This window comes from Nerophis ophidion, linkage group LG04 (assembly GCF_033978795.1).
Source record: "Nerophis ophidion isolate RoL-2023_Sa linkage group LG04, RoL_Noph_v1.0, whole genome shotgun sequence".
NCBI lineage: Eukaryota > Metazoa > Chordata > Actinopteri > Syngnathiformes > Syngnathidae > Nerophis > Nerophis ophidion.
This window is the reverse complement of record NC_084614.1, coordinates 42,828,698-42,849,995: the sequence shown is the minus strand read 5'-3', so window position 1 is coordinate 42,849,995 and position 21,298 is coordinate 42,828,698. Positions and strand designations below refer to the sequence as shown.

General features: G+C 39.8%; 1 protein-coding gene across 2 annotated transcripts in view; it reads right to left on the bottom strand.

The window, feature by feature from the left end:
• Window positions 1-6,005, bottom strand: part of LOC133551425 (glucose-6-phosphate exchanger SLC37A4-like) — a 32,944-nt gene extending 26,939 nt beyond the window's left edge. The window contains exon 1 of one of the 2 annotated variants that reach the window (XM_061898100.1): window positions 5,900-6,005. The gene's annotated coding sequence lies outside the window, so the exon portion shown is untranslated. Of the gene's footprint in view, window positions 1-5,619; window positions 5,804-5,899 lie in introns of those variants that run through there. The other variant, XM_061898101.1, reaches the window with a different exon arrangement.
• Between the last annotated feature and the right edge of the window lie 15,293 nt (window positions 6,006-21,298).

The window sequence follows — 21,298 nt, the reverse complement described above, 5'->3', positions numbered from 1 at the left end:
GCTAAACAAATGAACTAATATGGTTAACCTGCACACGCTGATTAAGGGCTGAAGTACAGCAGTACCTTTGGGATAACTTGAAACCTGAAATCCTAACTTCAGTTTTTCTCAGTCCCTCGGCTAATTATTATGCTTTAGGTTGCAGGAAAATATTCGGGTTACACACCCGCTTTTTGGCGTACCGAATGCAACAGTGAACTCCCTAAAATCTGACCAAAACATCCGGTCTGACATGCCTGGATTACCTTATGGCTAGAGATTGAGATAACTTTGATTTTCCAACCATGAGAAGGAAGAAATTGAGTGTGAAGGACAGTGCTGAGAAGAGTAACTGGTTGATATTTATCGAAATAAAGAAAAACATCATCGAATACAAAACCAATCCTTGGGTAAGCTAAAATGCACCTAGGAAGTATTCACAACGCTTCACTCTTTTCACATTTTGTTATGGTACAGCCTTATTCCATAATGGAATTAATTCATTTTTATCCTCAAAATTCTCCGGACAATACCCTATAATGATAATGTGAAAATTGTAATACATGTTTTTGATTTAGTAAATTTATTAAAAATCCAAAACTAAAAGGTCACATGTACATAAATGTTCACAGCATTTGCTTAATACTTTGTTGAAGCAACTTTGCCAGCAATGACAGCTTCAAGACTGCAGCACCTCTGTCTATATGTGCTGTAAAGCAAAATGGGCAAATTGGAATGGTCGGAACTGCCCAAAGATAGGTGTGCCAAGGTTGTGGCATCATATTCAAAAAGACGTGAGGCTGTAATTGCTGCTCAAGGTGAATTAACAATGTATTGAGCAAACAAAGGCTTTAAGTACTTACGTACATGTGATTTTTTTAGTTTTCTATTTTTAATAAATTTGCTAAATTAAAAAAAACTTATCACATTGTCATCATGGGGTATTGTCTGTTGACCTTTGAGGACACATATGTATTCTATTGTGGAATAAGGCTGTCACATAACAAAATGTGGAAAAAGTGAAGCGCTGTTAATACTTTCTCTGAAAGTTCATGGCTAAATTTGGAACTACCTCTGCTCGTCTACACCATGCTGAAGCAGAATGAGTCCATAACGCCATCTTACGTATCAAAACAGCGATCAATTATCTATGAAACTACGGACAACCTGCTGATGATGTGTTTGACGGAGAAGCAGCTGGATAGAGTTACTGTAGAAGTCCACTCTACAAGGTAAAATACTATACATTATTATTAGGTTACTTCATAAATATACTGTAGTTGTTTATACTACATTCTATTGCAGTGGTTCTCAACCTTTTTTCAGTGATGTACCCCCTATGGACGGCGTGGCAAAGTTCGTAGAGTGGCTGTGCCAGCAATCTGAGGGTTACTGGTTCAATCCCCACCTTCTACCATCATAGTCACCTCCATTGTGTCCCATCAGGAGCAAGGGTGAAGTGTCTTGCCCAAGCAAGACACTTCACCCTTGCTCCTGATGGGTCCTGGTAAGCGCCTTGCATGCCAGCTCCCGCCATCAGTGTGTGAATGTGTGTGTGAATGTGTGTGTGAATGGGCGAATGTGGAAATACAGTCAAAGCGCTTTGGGCTCCTTAAAAAGGGGTAGAAAAGCGCTATACAAGTACAACCCATTTACCATTTAAAATATATTATTAAATGTGGATGTTTTATTTAGATAGCTTGCATATATTGACATTATTGATTGGTTCAAGCATATTTTCACACAATCCTTACATTACATGTATGAGACCCTCTGTGTTATAATAAAGAGTTATAAACGATACCTTAATGAAAATGTACTCCGTAATCTATACTGCACCTTGGTACTCCCATACCTTACATATTGTGCTAAAGTATGGGGGAATACTTACCACAACACAATTAATCATCTGATTATATTACATAAAAGAGCAGTCAGTGCAAGTCAATCACAGCGTTATTTTTTTTTAGGACATACTCATAATTTGTTTATGCAATCAACATTGCTCAAATTTGATGATCTTTTTAAATATAATACATCAATAAGCTTGTGTAAAGGATTTAACAAATTATTTTCGTCTAATTTACAACGTTTTTTTTATAACACAAGTGCAGGGTCATAACTCGAGAGGCTTTGGATATTTCTCATTGCCGGGAGCTCAAACCACTCGTAAACGTTTTTGTGTGTCTGTATGTGGAGTAAAAATATGGAACAAACTAAACTTACAACACAAGCAATGCCAAACTATTTATCGATTTTAAACAGTTATACAAACACCGGGCCTGGTTAAAATATAGAGATGGGGGTCTTTTTTTTCCAAGATGGCGCTGCTGTAGTGGCTGCTGTAGGCAGGAGCTCTGTGCTCTTGTGTCATCCTTTTGTGTTTCCCTCTTGTTTTCATGTGTTATTATATTTTTTTGCATTTTGGTCCGGGACCCTTTGGGACTGTGTGACAAGGGGTGGCACTTTCGTGACCTCTGTGGTGCTTTTTTTGTGGACTTCTGGATTTGCCTCCCGGGAGCCTTTTGGCCATGGAGACCAGGTGCTGGGTCTCTGCCACACTGGAGTCGGTTTGGAGGGACTGGAGGAGATGCGGAGGAGGGGATGCCGCGGAGCTAGCAATGAGCGCTGGGACGGAGAGGCTTCGCGGTGTCTTGGCTGGGTGAGCAGGTGTCGGACACCTCAGTCACCTTGGACGTATCCTCGCTCATCCATGCGGACTGGACACTGGCCGAGAGTGGAGTCGGCTGTCTTGGTGGCTTTGTTGGGTCTGCTTCTGTCTCTGGCCATCCCCCCTTCTCCCCAGCGGACAATGGCGTGGAACACCGCAGTGGCCACCACAGTGTATATGTTTATTTTACTTTTTATTCATAGCTGTGTGTAGAAGTGTCTGGTTGTATCTGCTGCTTTAATGTCTTTAATGTCCTCTGTGTTCTTTGATGTTTGATGTTTCCCTCTTACACACAAGTAAGAGGGATGTGTACTATGGCTATGAGTTGTTGTATTTTTCCCTTGGCCTTAGTCTGCACCCCCACTCCAGGGCCCAGGCTAAGACCGATTTTTTATTTTTTTTATTTTAATCTTCTATTCTTTTCTCCCCCCCCCCCTCCCTCCCTTGTTTACCTGTATGTCATCTTTTTTGTAAGGGGCGCTGGAAGCCGGCAGACCCGTCAGCGATCCTGTTCTGTCTCCCTGTAATGTTTGTCTGATCTTGAATGGGATTGTGCTGAAAATTGTAATTTTCCTGAAGGAACTCTCCTGACGGAATAAATAAAGTACTATCTAATCTAATCTAATCTATCTTTAAATTGACTTGCTGTTGTACTCTGTAGCATAGTGTTACTGTTAACATGTATGTGCTCAATGTTTCCTTACCATTATTGCCAAGTTGTCTATTACCATTGCTGGTATAGTTATTTCTTCTTACATTGTTGCTACAAATTATTGTTACAGTGTAATAATTATTGTTACCCCGTGGTAATGCCACCATGGCTTCACGGTGGAAGAGTGGTTAGTGTGTCTGCCTCACAATACGAAGGTCCTAGTAGTCAGGGTGCAATCCCGGGCTCGGGATCTTTCTGTGTGGAGTTTGCATGTCCTCCCCGTGAATGTGTGGGTTCCCTCTGGGTACTCTGGCTTCCTCCCACCTCCAAAGACATGCACCTGGGGATAGGTTGATTGGCAACACTAAATTGTCCCTAGTGTGTGATTGTGAGTGTGAATGTTGTCTGTCTATCTGTGTTGGCCCTGCGATGAAGTGGCGACTTGTCCAGGGTGTACCCCGCCTTCCGCCTGATTGTAGCTGAGATAGGCACCAGCGACCCCCCGCGACCCCAAAGGGAATAAGCGGTAGAAAATGGATGGATGGATGGATGGAAATGCCACCATGATACAACATTTGTATTACAATCCTTGAACTAAGTAACAGTAAAGCCCAATGTAAGAATCACTGAATGGTGAACTGGGGGTGGATAATTGTTATATATTCTATATATTATATACAAATATAATATATCAGTATATATCATATACTGTGTATATAATTTGTAAATATCATATATATGTTATATTTTACATCACTACACGGTATATTTTTAGTCTACTTTATACCTGCATTATCCTTTCCATCCTTTGTAACTTAGCTACTGTGTGGAACAATTTCACTTGTGGATCATTAAAGTTTGTCTAAGTCCAAGTTCAAGGATTAAATAAATTATCTTCTTCTCACTCCCTTTCAGACATCTTCTTCTGACTCCCTTTCAGGCAAAACTGGATCATCACGCTTGCATATTGTACATTACCTTTTGATTTATATTAATTTATATTATTATGCGCTGTCTGCCTTGTACATTTTTCTTTTATGGCATTGCCTGAAATAAATAAATGAAAAAAATTAAATGAGTTAAGTGAATTGAATTATATTTATATAGCACTTTTCTCGAGTGACTCGAAACGCTTTTACATAGTAAAACCCAATATCCAAGTTACATTTAAACCACACCTGGGCAAATCAAGGCCCGGGGGCCACATGCGGCCCGTAAAGCTTTTTCAATCTGTTCAATCAATGTTTTTTTTAGATCTTTAAGATGGAAAGTGTAGCTGCCATTATGATGTGCAGTGATGTTTTCTAATGACCGTAAGTCTTCAACTGTAACAAGTCTTGGTTGCAATATGCACTTATGGATGATATACCAGTTTCTATGGCCATCTAATTAGTTACTATGCTCATCTAATTAGTTACTATGGTCATCTAATTAGTGACTATGGTCATCTAGATAGTTACTATGCTGATCTAATAAGTTACTATGGCCATATAAGCACCAAGCAGTGTGGGCGGGAAGCATTTCCACAGACGCAGGAGGAGATTTTCGCAACAAAGCTCTAAAGCTTAGAGATATAGCAGATATATAAGATTTTAGGTGGGTTTATTTTGTACCCTTCAGGTTCATATTTCACTGTTTGTTGCATTTTTGTTGCGTTTCACTTGATTGTAAAATGTCTCGATCGAAAGGGGGTGTGATGTTCATATTTTGTCAATATCCTGTGTTTTATCCTTCATAGAAAAATGTAAAATTCCATTACGTTTTTTTAAGGGGGTCTGTCATAACGTTTTTAGCATTCAATCAGACATTATTGTGAGGTTTTGCATTAGTGTTCATAAAAATGGATATTCCGGCCCCCCAGACACATTTGTTTCTCTAAATGTGGCCCCCCGAGTCAAATTAATTGTCCGGGCCTGATTTCAACTAATGTGGCTGGCACCGGGAGCAGGCCGGTAAAGTGTCTTGCCCAAGGACAGGACAGTAGTGACTAGGATGGCGGAAGCGGGGGTCGAATCTGGAACCCTCAAGTTGCTGGCACGGCCACTCCACCAACCGAGCTGTACCACCCCAAGAGCAGCATAGCCACATAACTGTCACACTTCGGCTTCTGAGCTGACTGGGTCATCTGTATCAGTGTCACCACACTCAGCAGATGCTAAAAAAAGATATCAAGTATCGACATTTTTTACAGTGGGCTTTTCAAAAGAAAATGTTCTGATCTTTTTTCGTAACCTTCGCGAATGTGCCACATTCCCTCAAAAGAACATGTATCGGCCAGCTGTATCGATATGAATACATCCATCCATCCATTTCCTACCGCTTGTCCCTTTCGAGGTCGCGGGGGGTGCTGGCGCCTATCTCCGCTGCACATGGGCGGAAGGCGGTGTACACTCTGGACAAGTCACGATACCCATATTCCAATTGATATGAATACATCAGTTGGAATATGGGTTGTGAGTTCCACGTGACCGCGAGGCACGGACTGGTCAATGACCGCCAAAAGGCTCCAGAGGAGCGGCGGTGCTCCTCGTGTAGCCCTCGGTGTAGCCGCCGTTAGCTACCCCGATGTTGCACACAATCATGCGACGCGGGTTTACCTGTCAGCCGCGTCTGTCCGTGCCGTCGTGGCACCAAACACATCAGCGTCACTGCCGCCAGCCTTTTTGACGTCCGCGGGAGCGCGCTCGGCGTTTTTTAAAGCGGCACCGCCCCTTTCCAGTGGATGACAAGGTCGCGCGCATGTCTTTTTTTGCCGGCTTTTTTGTAATATTATGTCATTAAAATCCTATTATAATTATTGTATTTGCATTGATTGATTGATTGATTGAAACTTTCATTGGTAGATTGCACAGTACAGTAAATATTCCGTACAATTGACCACTAAATGGTAACACCCGAATAAGTTTTTCAACTTGTTTAAGTCGGGGTCCACATTAATCAATTTATGGTAAAATATATATTGATAATAATACATACAGTACCGCACACATACCGTATTTCCTTGAATTGCCGCAGGGCATATAGTATGCGCCTGCCTTGAATTACTGCCGGGTCAAACTCACTTCCCAAAATAATTAGCGCATGCTTGGTATTACCGCCTGGTCAAACTCGTGACGTCACGAGTGACACTTCCCCTGTCATCATATTCAAAATGGAGGAGGCTGATTTTAATACCGGTAATTTGAAATTGAATAAAGGGAAGAAGATTAAGAGCTATTCAGTAGGATTTAAGGTCCAAGCTTACATCACACTCAAATTTTTACTACATACCTTTGGTAAGTGCCGGAGGGAGAAGAGGTTTTAAAATAATTAGCGCATGCTTACTTTTACCGCATGCCTTTGGTAAGCGCAGGAGTCGGAAGAGGTTTTAAATTAATTAGCGCCCCGGCGGCAATTCAAAGAAATACGGTACACTGAATGCGCATTCATGCATGTATAAATCATAAATATACACACCATTTCTAATGTTTGATTGTATTCATTATGTAACATACGGTAATTCAATAAGACATAATGAGATGTATTGTACTTTTTTATCTATATAATACATACATACTTTGTTTATATATAGCGTAGCACGTTTAGCTATGTCTTGACCTCTAATCCTCCAGTAATAATGGGACCCATAAGAACACAATTTACTTGCCGCTATTGTCGTCAACTTGCATTACCATGATATGATAGCATTAAAAGCTCTGAAGTCCCCCCCCCCACCCCCCCAAATGTTGTTGCATCTCCAGTGCAATGACAATAATGACTATTTTATTCTATTTTCAAATGTACATTATTCATATCCTATTTCGTATAATGCACAACCTTAAATCGCCTTTACACTCCATTTAATCCAATAATGCTGGCTGAGGCTGAACCAATCAGTGGACCCGATATTGAACACAGTGCTCTAATTGGGTTTGGTCTCATCTAGTAGACAGTAGTGAGATTTGAATAAACAATATTTGATGTTTTTTTAATATATGTATTTTTTTATGGGCCTGAAAGAGCGGCAGCACATCACAGTAACTCCTTTGTCTAAGTCTAACACAGGTATATTAGAGCATTGTATTGATAGTTTTTTCACTTCCGATTTTGATACCGACTATAGAGCCTTGAGTATTGGCTATACACCAGAGGTATCAGTTTAGGGGCCACATGGAGAAAAATCTACTCCCAAGTGGGCCAAACTGATAAAATCATGGCATGATAACCTAAAAATAACGACAACTTCAGATTGTTTTCTTTGTTTGAAAATATTCTGAAAATGTTAAAATCATAATGTTTGTGACGTCTGGTTGGCATAGCGATGCCGGATTTGTTCCTCCGTGGATGCGTCGTCAAGAACACAGCAAAGGTAAGAAAGAAAGTATTTATTTAACTAATAAAAGGAGCTAATGAACAAAAATAGTGGTGCTAAGCAGGAAGGCAAACAAATGGCGCTAGCATTAAAGCTAGGAGTACAAACAGAAAAACTAAACTTGGCACGAAGGCACAAAAAGGGAAAACAAAACCTTAGCATGAGAGCTAGAATAAATCAAAGGCGTAGCGTGTAAGATAGCGAGAATATACATACAGATCAGTCGTCACTTGTTGCAGGAAGGAAAATTAGGAACCCAGGATGAACAACGAAAAGGGGCGAGCTTAAATAAGGGAGGTGATTACAAGAAACAGGTGTGCGTGGGTAACAAGGGGCAGGTGAACTAATGAGCTTCCATGGTGACAGACTAAACAGGAAATAAGGACGTCAAACAACAGAGTGATACCAAAAAGGAACAATAAACAAGTATATGGAAAGATTTGCACAGCAGATTGCAACAATGTTGTTGTTTTTTTACACTTACATGTTGCGGTTAATAGTATTCCATCTTCATTTATCATTATTTATACGTCCTGAATAAATGATGTGTTCATGTTCATCGGTCAAATAGGTGGAATTGAGTCCGGCAAAGTTTTAGAAAGCTCTAATTGTTGTTAATTTTTAATATATCAAGATAAAGAAAATAACATACAAATGAAATTACAGGATGCTATTTATGTAGTTTACTCATTTTCCTCTACTGTTGCACTAACCTCATGTGGTTTATTCTGAACAGATGTAGCATAATCTACAAATATACAAATAATTGCTATAGTGACATCCAGTGGACATGTTTAGCACAGTAGTTTCTTTCATTCAAGAATTTCAGCTCATTTTTAGCATTCTTAGCAAACTATTCCCACGGGCCGGGTAAACCGTGTTTGCCGGCCTGATCCGGCCTGCGGGCCATATGTTTGACACCCCTGCTGTAAACCAATATACGATCTGATATAAGCAGGACTTATACATACGTTTATTATTTTACTTTTATTATTTTTAAATGGTTCGTTTAAGTGAAATGACTCAAACAGAGAACAGTGGTATGTATGAAAAACACTAACCTATTTGTTTTTAACCATCTGGAATGGACTTATGCTGCCTTTGAGTTGGAGTAGAGTGGTAATTGTTTGGTCAAACCTAGTGGCCACAATAATTCATTAAGTTAAGCTCCTTGTGAATAGAGTGTCCGCCCTGAGATCGGTAGGTCGTGAGTTTAAATCCCGGCCCAGTCATACCAAAGACTATAAAATATATATTACCTCCCTGCTTGGCACTTAGCATCAAGGGTTGGAATTGGGGGTTAAATCACCAAAATGATTCCCGGGCGTAGCTAATGCTGCTGCTCACTGCTCCCCTCACCTCCCAGGGGGTGATCAAGAGTGATGGGTTAAATGCAGAGGATCATTTTAGCACACCTAGTGTGCGTGTGTGACAATCTTTGGAACTTTAACTTTAACTTCATGTTGCACTAAGTTGCTAGATGCAGCCACATTTGTTACTGAATACAATGTAATACACTTCTGCTTTGAAGACTTTGTATGTGTAAGTAATATGCAACTACAATCACTTGATACTTATTTATATTGACACTTGTACCAATATTGTTCACACAAAAGTCAAGCAGGCCCTTCTTACTTATTCAGGCGAGGCTGGAAGTTTGTGTAGTGACCAGTGCTTTTTAATACAAACAATAACAGAGCAATTTTAGTCATCAGGACACATCATAGGCAGTGTATGTTTGTTTGGACTACAACGACCGCACAGGGAAATAAAAAAATGTGGTTTGAATTAAAATTTTTGGGAATTACGGGGATCTCAAATACAAAAGAAAAGTGGGTTTTGCATTATGTGACCCCTTCATATAAAGAGTATAAATTCAAAAATCGAGGTAAATAGGTATTTGATCCCTTCCCAAATCTCCAGATCGTTTTGCAAGAAACATTTTAGACACGCGCTGACATTCTTGGTAGAAAGTCTTAGAAGAAAGGAAAGTATTGACTGGGCAAATACACACTGCAAGAGAACTCAACCGCACCGTGGAATCTTGTGATTGGCCCTGTTACTCCGTGTTTTACGCTCCTTTTACAAGAATGTTAGTCTTTGTAAGCTGATCCCTATCATCACAACCATGGAGGCATTTTTCTTCCATCGCTGTGTCATAGTTTGTGGGTGGAGATATGCATGGATCTTTAAAAAAATAAAAAAAAGTCATAGTATTAATAAAAATATTAATTTACACAAGTAATCGTGTTGGGCTTCACGGTGGCAGAGGGGTTAGTGCGTCTGCCTCACAATACGAAGTTCCCGCAGTCTTGGGTTCAAATCCAGGCTCGGGATCCTTCTGTGTGGAGTTTGCATGTTCTCCCCGTGAATGCGTGGGTTCCCTCCGGGTACTCCGGCCTCCTCCCACTTCCAAAGACATGCACCTGGGGATAGGTTGATTGGCAACATTAAATTGGCCCTAGTGTGTGAATGTGCGTGTGAATGTTGTCTGTCTATCTGTGTTGGCCCTGCGATGAGGTGGCGACTTGTCCAGGGTGTACCCTGCCTTCCGCCCGATTGTAGCTGAGATAAGCGCCAGCCCCCCCCCGCGACCCCGAAAGGGAATAAGCGGTAGAAAATGGATGGATGGATGGAAGTAATCGTGTTCTTTTTTTTTTCAGGTTAAACCAGAGCCACAAACTCGCGAGCCTCACGGCCATATTTTGTGACCCTCTACTTAACGTCATAGTTTAATGTAATTGTCATATAACTAATAAATATTTTATGGCAATCGTCAGTCCCACCAGGAGTGTGGGCTCTTTTTTGTGATTGTTGCAACCGAAAAAGCCTGAATTTGCGGCATCGTTTTCAAAAAGTTTCGGCAAAAGTTGTACTCTTTTACGGCTTTTTTAAAATTACATTGAATCAACTTGTGATTTTTAGGAATTTTCTAAAAAATTTTTTTGCACAGGGTTTCAACAAACATTGGAAATCAAAAACGTCATTAATGTTTTACTCGTTTTACACCCCACAGACAGTAGACGCAAAATGGCAGCAAAAGACAATGTGAAATTACTGTGCTGTTTTAAAATATTATAACTATTAACAGTAATAATTATTTTTAAATACTGACAGAAACACTACCAATGGGTACCTTAATGTTCGCTGTCTGCTCTGTCGTAAAAAAGTTGCACACATTCTTCATGTTTTTTTTCCACTTGAACTGTCAACTAAAACTCGTGTTTGTCCTTCTGAAACATTAATTTATGTTTAAACACTTTTACCCCAGCTTACCTCATTTGTGAACTGTTGAGAGCGATCAAAAGTGCAAATTTATGTTGGTGAATGAGAGACACTTCAACATTTCTAATATGAAAATGCTGACTCTTTGCAAGGTCAGCATTGCACATAAAAAATATATTCTTCATTGTCTTACCTGGATAAACAAAGGTTAAATCACCCATAAAGCCCAGATGACCAATATTTCACTAACAAGTTATTTATACGCATTTTTTGCTTGTGAAAATGAATCTGGCAGTCATTTCCCATAATATGTTTTTCAGTAATGATAATAGTTAGTTATCTAACTGTACTCGGAACACCCCCTTTCCATTGATTCAATATGTCGCCCCCTCCTGGTGTGATGTCATCTACAAAACTGGAGCCCATTTCACCTGCAAAGACTGTGTGGATAAAGGCGTGTAAAACTATTATTTTGATCACTTAATTGTATGTTTTTGTCGCCCTGTTCAAAGATTTCTTCAAAATTGATATGGCTAAAATCATGGGCAAAAAATAAGCAGTTTTGTACTTGCATGTTTTTTTTCCAGGGCTTCACGGTGGAAGAGGGGTTAGTGCGTCTGCCTCACAATACGAAGGTCCTGCAGTCCTGGGTTCAAATCCAGGCTCGGGATCTTTCTGTGTGGAGTTTGCATGTCCTCCCCGTGAATGCGTGGGTTCCCTCCGGGTACTCCGGCTTCCTCCCACTTCCAAAGACATGCACCTGGGGATAGGTTGATTGGCAACACTAAAATTGGCCCTAGTGTGTGAATGTGAGTGTGAATGTTGTCTGTCTATCTGTGTTGGCCCTGCGATGAGGTGGCGACTTGTCCATGGTGTACCCCGCCTTCCGCCCGATTGTAGCTGAGATAGGCGCCAGCGACCCCAAAAGGGAATAAGCGGTAGAAAATGGATGGATGGATGGTTTTTTTTCCCCAGTTTGTGTGGTGTTTAAGTTCCTATCCAGTACTCTTATTTTGTAGTAGTTTTGTTGAGTGCTGGCTGCCACACCTGGCATTGATTGGCAACCGGGACACACCTGTACCCAGTTGCCAATCAGTCTCCTATTTCATTCCGGAGCTGATTTGCTGACACCGTTGGATCAGTGCTCTGCTCCGCCAATACGTATGTGCTCTGTTAATGCTCTGCTTTGCCAAATGCTTGAAGTCGTTGTACAGTTGCACTTGCCTTCTTTTGTGTTTCTCCACAATTAGTGTTCACCGACTCCCTTGTGAGTGCATTTTCATTTGTTATATTAAAAAATATACTCACCTTCTCTCTCCCGTCTGCTGCATCTTTGTGTCACGTCACAAGAAGCTGCATCCCTTATAGAAGAATTGCCATTTCTGGACTTTTACTGCTCTTCCATCTCCTCTTGTATAGACACCATAGTCTGGGTTTCTCTAAGCTCTTTCAGCAATTCCTTAAGAAAACATCAGTAGAAGAGGACGCAAATGAGAATATCAGCCGCATAACTTATTATTTTCTCGTCTTGACAATATCTCGGGTTCAGGGGAAAGGTGACTGTCTTGATCGAACGGTGGTTGCTGGACACACGACGGACTCTTGGGAAAAGAGGAGTGCCGCACGCCTGGTGGCCGTTTCAGTGGAAGACGTTGAAGATATCTATCTATTCCAATCATGATAACAGGACATCTGCTGGTTGGAGTAATTGTGCCCTGATGTATCAACGAATTGGAAGATGCCGCCAGCCGTTTAAGCTGCCACAAATGATTGGAGGATGGGGGTAGAACTCTGGACAATCAGACTTTTGTGACTTTGGATAACATTGGACGTATGCCAGAAAACAGGTTGGCCCTACTCTCTCTATACACGATTTTGGCTGATGCAGATTGGATTTAAAATGTACATTATTACATTATTACATGTACATTATGTACAGATTCAAAATGCCCATTTTGAAGATAAAAGTGGGCATTACAAAATGTGCTAAAATTCTTTAGAAATCATTAGCCTAAAATCACTATTGTGTCTATTTTGTGGGTAATTTTACCTGTAAACACCAATATTATCAGCATGAGAGGGGGCCTTTAAATAAATCGACAATTTTATGTAAACTAAGAGGTCAAGACGCTGGCATATTGCATAATGTTATATACTACATCAGTGGTTCTCAAATGGGGGTACGCGTACCCCTGGGGGTACTTGAAGGTATGCCAAGGGGTACGTGCGATTTTTTTTTTTAAATATTCTAAAAATAGCAACAATTCAAACATCCTTTATAAATATATTTATTGAATAATACTTCAACAAAATATGAATGAAAGTTCATAAACTGTGAAAAGAAATGCAATAATGTAATATTCAGTGTTGACAGCTAGATTTTTTTGTGAAGAAATGTTTAGAATTAAGTTCTATTACAATCCCCAAAGAAGGCACTTTAAGTTGATGATTACTTCTATGTGTTGAAATCTTTATTTATAATGAATCACTTGTTTATTTTTCAACAAGTTTTTATTTTTATATATTTTTTTCCCAAATAGTAAAAAAAAAAAAAACACTACAAATGAGCAATATTTTGCACTGTTATACAAACTGATGACATAGTGCTGTATTTTACTTCTATATCTCTTTTTTTTTCACCAAAAATGCTTTGCTCGGATTAGGGGGTACTTGAATTAAAAAATGTTCACAAGGGGTACATCACTGAAAAAATGTTGAGAACCACTGTACTACATTAGCCAAAATGCTAAGCAGTGTAGACAGGAACTGTAAATAGGTCTAAGCCAGGGGTTGGCAGCCCGCGGTTCTGGAGCCTTATAGTGGCTCCACTGAGCTCTTTCCAAATTGAAAAAAGTGTAAAAAGAGGGGGGAAAAATATATTTTTTGTTTCTAATATATGGTTTCTGTAGGAGGACAAACATGAGAAAAAATGTCCTTATTGTTAAAAAGCCTGCTGTTTAATATATTTGTGTTTATGCTTCACTGATTAGAGTATTTGGAAAATGTCGTTTTGTCCTACCAGTTTCGGCGGTCCATAAACGCACCATAGTTGTGTGGCCTATGACGCAGCAGTTTGTTTACATCAGATCGATTAGATCGATCGCGAGCTACCGGTCGATTGGGTTGGGTGTGTAACTCGATCGCGAGGCATTAAAACAAAAAAAAGTAGACCTAAAAACTACTGATCATCAATCTTCACTACGACGTCACTTTCGTCGCTTGATTGACACACATGGAAGCTGAGTATCTTGTGCGCTGGCTGCTGCGAGCTTAGTGTGAAAGGAAAAAAACGACCGTCAGGAACGCGGGAAGCATTTTTTTCTTCAACAGACTCTCTTTTTGTACCGGCTTTCAGAAATATTCCTGTTTTTGCAATAAAAGTGCTGCTCCATCCTGCTCGTGCTAACAAAATACAATTTTCAGAAAACTAGCGCATACAAGATAGCGAGCTACGGAATTAACTTCAATGTATTTCTTGTAAAGGGTATGAAAACAAGTATGGAAGCTGGACAAATAAAAAGCTAAAAAACAACCACTATCATGAAAGAGAGGACTTTTCGCCCTCCACAATGTACATTCAAAGTTGTGGAAGTTATCAGCAACTACCGTGACCAAACGTTGTATGGTGTGCATGAATGCACAAAGGTGAGCTTTGTTAATGTTATCGACATGTGTTGACATGCTTTTTTGACTTGTTATTGACTTGTGTGGAGTGCTAATCAGGTATATTTGGTCAGTGCATGACTGCAAGCAAATCACTGCTAACATGCTATTTAGGCCAGCTTAGACTGACCATACATCCTCTTTTTCCCCGGACATGTCCTCTTTTGCGGAACTGTGTGGGGTGTCTGGGCGGGGTTTCTTAAATGCCTTTAATGTCCGGCGTTGTGAGTCAGGGTTGCGTGTATTTTCAATGTACGTACAGGGTTAAGAGGGGTTTAAACCTAAAGAAATTGTGAAGGTGAACGCACGCAGCATCATTCGTGAGGGAATGCAGAGAGAGCGAGGTAGTGAGTTGCTTGTCAACGAGGCATACTTGCTCAACAGCCATACAGGTCACACTGAGGGTGGCCGTATAAACAACTTTAACACTGTTACAAATATGCGTCACACTGTGAACCCACACCAAACAAGAATGACAAACACATTTCTGAAGAATATCCGCACCGTAACACAACATAAAAACACAACAAATACCCAGAACCCCTTGCAACACTGACTCTTCAGTCAGACTCTTCAATATACCCCCCTTCCCTCCCCACTACCTCCTAGCCCCCACATCAACCCCGATTACGTCACATCAAATATTATACTTTGAAAAATATTTTTGGTGGAAGATTTGGCATATATGGTGATTGCCATAAAAAAAAACAGTTTTGTTTGACAAAAAAGGGCGTAAAACAAAACAAACAACATTAAAACTCAGTTTCCATATGAGTTGGGAAATTGTGTTGGATGTAAATATAAACAGAATACAATGATTTGCAAATCCTTTTTAACCCATGTTCAAGTGATTGCACTACAAAGACAAGATATTTGATGTTCAAAATCATGAACTTTATTTTTTTTGCAAATAATAATTAACTTAAGAATTCATGGCTGCAACATGTGCCAAAGTAGTTGGGAAAGAGCATGTTCAGCACTGTGTTACATCACTTTTTCTTTTAACAACACTCAATAAACGTTTGGGAACTGAGGAAACTATTTGTTCAAGTTTTGAAAGTGGAATTCTTTCCCATTCTTGTTTTATGTAGAGCTTCAGTCGTTCAACAGTCCGGGGTCTCCGCTGTCATATTTTACGCTTCATAATGCGCCACACATTTTCCGTGGGAGACAGGTCTGGACTGCAGGCGGGCCAGGAAAGTACCTGCACTCCTTTACTACGAAACCACACTGTTGTAACACGTGGCTTGGCATTGTCTTGCTGAAATAAGCAGGGGCGTCCATGATAACGTTGCTTGGATGACAACGTATGTTGCTCCAAAACCTGAATGGACCATTCAGCATTAATGGTGCCTTCACAGATGTGTAAGTTACCCATGCATTGTGCACTAATACACCCCCATACCATCACAGATGCTGGCTTTTGAACTTTGTGCCTATAACAATCCGGATGGTTATTTTCCTCTTTGTTCCGGAAGACACCGCACCCAGAGTTTCCAAATATAATTTGAAATGTTGACTCGCTAGACCACAGAACACTTTTCCACTTTGCATCAGTCCATCTTAGATGAGCTCGGGTCCAGTGAAGCCAGCGGCGTTCCTTTGTGTTGTTGATACATGGGTTTTGCTTTGCATTGTAGAGTTTTAACTTGCACTTACAGATGTAGGGACCAACTGTAGTTAATGACAGTGGTTTTATGAAGTGTTCCTGAGCCCATGTGGTGATATCCTTTACACACTGATGTCAGTTTTTGATGCAGTACTGCCTGAGGGCTCAAAAGTCCGTAATATCATCGCTTACGTGCAGTGATTTCTCCAGATTCTCTGAACGTTTTGATGATTTTACGGACCGTAGATGGTAAAATCCCTAAATTCCTTGCAATAGCTCGTTGAGAAATAATGTTCTAAAACTGTTTGACAATTTGCTTACAAATAGGTGACCCTCGCCCCATCCTTGTCTGTGAATAACTTAGCATTTCATGGAAGCTGCCTTAATACCCAATCATGGCAACCACCTGTTCCCAAATAGCCTGCACACCTTTGGGAGGTTCCAAATAAGTGTTTGATGAGCATTCTTAAACTTTATCAGTATTTATTGCCCCTTTAACCGACTTTTTTGTCACGTGTTGCTGGCATCAAATTCTAAAGTTAATGATTATTTGCAAAATCAGTTTGAACATCAAATATGTTGTCTTCGTAGCATATTCAACGGAATATGGGTTGAAAACGATTTGCAAATCATTGTATTCCGTTTACATTTACATCTAACACAATTTCCCTACTCATATGGAAACGGCGTTTGTAAAATGAGGAATGGATCTGAAGTTGATGTAGACTCCAGAGATTTAAGCATTAAATATAACATTTATGTATGCCCTGGCACACCATTATCATCATTTCATGACCGAAGCAAAACACTTTTTACACTTTTATACTGAAATAAATACACCAATAACTTATTGAATAAAAACATAGAAAAAACTACCAGCAGCAGTAAAGTTTAGATCCATATAGGAAAGAAGAAAGTGAATGAATGTTTATAAGTGAATACATTTGCATATGTAGACAAAGTTGTCTTCTTTTTATATTATCTATTTTAATGAATTAAGTAACGTTAATGAGAACCTTTTTCCAAAATGCAATATAGAATGTGAGATGTAGCAGGACAATGCATACATTTACTGTGGGACCCCATTTTTATGACTTGATGGGGTCCATGGGACCCCATTTTGAAAATTCCAAGCGCCAACACTGCCGTCAACAAAGGTAAAAAATGCTTTTTTTAAATAAATATATTATTTATAAAGCAAGTTAAAGCATCATTGGCAAATTTTCACCTAGTCCCGGTCTTTGCGTGCTGCCTGCCTTGGCACGCATATGTTTTCCTCTTTTTGGGACTTCACAATATGTTCAGCCTAGTCTAGCTGTATGTGCATATTGCATCATTATGCCTCGTTTGTGTGACGCTTTGCTGGCATCGTGATGTGGTTGCGTTCTCTCGTGGATGCAATGCGGAATGGACACAGTGTGAAGGTAAGGATGATGATTTATTTACAACTACAAAAATTGACTAAGAACAAAAAGACTTGCACATAGGCACTATAGGCAGAACTAGCATGGGAGCTAGAAAGAATAGAATGCGCTAGCATGTGAGCTAGTTACAAACGAAGGAATAGCGTGGAAGCTAACAAGTACAAAAGATATTTACCACGATCGGGGATAGCGACGTCACTTGTTGCATAGAAAGCAAGTTTGCACTGCGAGGCCGAGTGGCAAACAAAGGCAGGCTTAAATAGGGAGGTAATCAAAAAGCAGGTGCGCGTGAGAAACACAGGGCAGGTGACACAAATACGTAACTAGGCAATGGAACAAAACAGGAAGTGTCACCAGGAATCAAGGAAGTCAAATAACGAACAGGATGTGATATACAAAACAGAACAATACCAGAATATGCCATGATCCGAGTAACGGTTCATGACAGTTTGTAGGTATATTTAAGGTCATTTAATTTATTTTACTTATGTCCTTTGTCCATTTAATTTACTGTATATTTGCATGTCTCATGACACATTATCTGTATGTAATATTGGTTGCATTTCTGATAGTGTTTGTGCGCCATGTTGTTTCAGACCACAGCAAACATTAACCAGCTTGCCAAAGATTGTAATAAATCAATTTCCGTTTCCTTTAACATGGACACACCCTCTATACTTTTGGCCATTCTAAGCCCGTCATTTGCAGGTGTTATCTCACCCTCTGAGAATACTCTGTTTTACTAATATTTTACAATGTTGCAAAAATGTGTAGAATAAATGTTACATTTCAACATTTCTGTCAACAAAGATTTTCATCAGATTTGCGCCCCTAATAATATTATACCAAATAATACTTTGCCGACACATGTTTTCTTTCAGCACGGCGTGGTGTCAGGCAGGTGGCTGTTGTAAACAAAACAAATACTCGTGCAAGCAGATATTGTCAAACATGAACGACATCAAATCCAAATACAGTACATCACTTGCAGTCTAATATAGTTAATCTAGAAACTTACATCATGTGTTGCCTTCATTATAAGATATATATATAAGGCAGTGACTTGCGGTGAACTAAACACCGGGTGAGGCATGCATACTTTTTTTTCTTGTTTTTTTTTTTTTTAACGTTAATTCATATGTGCAGCTCTAGTCATTGTTGATTTAGGATGCACATTAGATTAACAGGAAAAAAGGGAGTTATTCACTTACATAAAAACATTATCATAATGACATGATATGATAAATTATTCCAAAAAGTATTTAATAAAGTTGTTATTAAATACTTTTTGATCCAATTTGCTTTTAACAAAATACATCAAGTATTGTGAGTGTATCTTATCTTTCAGTATTTGTATCTGAAGCAGCAATAGCTATCCTCCATTAAAACGTACTTTGTATGACCACATTCATTTTGTCTTAAAGTTCAGTTTAGAGAAGTATTTCATCTTGGACACAGTATATAATCCTCCATATTGGCAGACACATTTATTTAATTTAATTTAATTCCAAAAATTGTAACAATATTTTTGCATCTGACAAAAAACACCCACAAACACTGGCTTACTCTAATAAAAATGCCATGTTTGTTACAGATACAGTTAAAAAAAAAGAAAAGAAAAAATGCTGGCTCCTGCTGGAGAGACCTGTGTCTGCTAGCTCTTCTCCCAGTGTGGCGAGTCAGAGTACTGCTGAAACATTGAACTGCAAGTTGACGATATGTCGCCCCCTACCTTGAGGCAGAGGTACATCCTGCCCCATGGCCTGCCTTTTTCCTGTGGCAACAAGCATGCGCCACCTCACACGCACACACCCAATACACACTGTGTGTAGCCATGGAGGCACCGCCTGTGTCTGCCTCACTTCTCGTATGCTGCGTTGTTTTGATCAGGAAACATGGAATTTCCGCGATTTTGACCATGAAAATGATCAAAATATACAGGAACCACACCAAAATCACATAGAAAGCATAACCCAAAAGAAAAATATTAAAATGTATTTTATTTTACTACCTTTTTTTGGAACATTTCATGGTTAAGCCACCTGGTGGCAGGTGAGACACTGCCTCACTTGCCTCCCATGACAGCATGTCACTGATATAAGGCTTTTAATTTTTTGCGGCCCTCCTGACATATTTGTTTTTTGTATTTTTGGTACAATATGAACATTTTGAGTTGTCAAAGGGAATAAGCCGTAGAAAATGAATGGATGGATGGGTTGTCAACTTCTGGTCTAAGCTATGCTAGAGGACGACAGTTGTGCTGTTTGAGCAATACAGAGTTGATATATTGTTACACGTTGCTGGTCCTGCTTCGTCTAGACAAGAAACAACGTTTCTTCACCAAACAAAACAGAAACCAATGCGATTAGTGAAAAGGGCGCTGATTTGGAAAAATATGCAGAGAAGTTGCGGCCAGTGAACAAAGTTAGCGGGGATTCGTTGAATTTGTATAAATTGCCGCGATTGCGACATCACAATTTTCGAGAGGGAATCAATCAATGTTTCAATCAATGTTTATTCATATAGCCCTAAATCACGAATGTCTCAAAGGACTGCACAAAGCACTAAGACTATGACATCCTCGGAAGAACCCACATAAGGGCAAGGAAAACTCACACCCAGTGGGACGCCAGTGACTATGATGACTATGAGAACCTTGGAGAGGACCACAAATGATAACTACAATAACGATGCAAACACTAAAATTACAGCACAACAAACAACAAATTGAACAACACACTACCATTTCTTGGGGAATCCAACAGTGTCAAAATATGACATTTGTACATTAAATTTTACATCTACTATATAATGACCCAAGGCGTACTATAGCATAGGGTCACTAAAGCTGCTAGTAGAAGTAGAGAACAAATATAGTCACATGGTTAAAACATGATTCTCAAGTTGACTATCTCTAGCAGCCACCAGGTAATTTAACCTTGAGACCCCTGTTTTAAATCATGTAATACACATTAAGTCACACATTAGGAGTGTTTCTAAAACAGCCTTCTTTTATCTCTGTAATATCGCTAAAATGTGTACCATTTTGTCCACTAGTGACGCTGAGATCATTATTCATGCATTCGTTGCATCTTGTCTCGATTACTGTAACATGTGATTTTTGGGTCTCCCCATGTCTAGCATTAAAGATTACAGTTGGTACAAAATGCGGCTGCTAGACTTTTGACAAGAACAAGAAAGTCTGATCATATTACGCCTACACAGGCTCACCTGCACTGGCTTCCTGTGCTCTGAAGATACAACTTTAAGATTTTACTACTTACTTATAAAATACTAAACGGTCTAGCTTCATCCTATCTTGCTTATTGTATTGTACCATATGTCCCGGTCAAAAATCTGCATTCTAAGAACTCTGGCTTGTTAGTGATTCTCAGCGCCCCTCTCTCCTGCATGGAGAGGGTATTAGGTGACCACAGATGAATCGCGATCTGTTCAAAGTCATGACGCGGGTTGCACCACTCATCTGTGTATCAGTTGGTGTCGTCTCTGCGCTACTGACCTGTCTTCACTCAAGACGATCCCCTGCTCACCCCACTATGGACTGGACTCTCACACTATTAACTAGATCCACTCGACGTCCTTTGCGCCGGTCATTGTATCCCATTTGGTTGGGTTTTTTCTTGCGCTAATGTGGGATCTGAGGATGATGTTATGGCTTGTGCAGCCCTTTGAGACACTTATATGAATAATCTTAGATTGATTG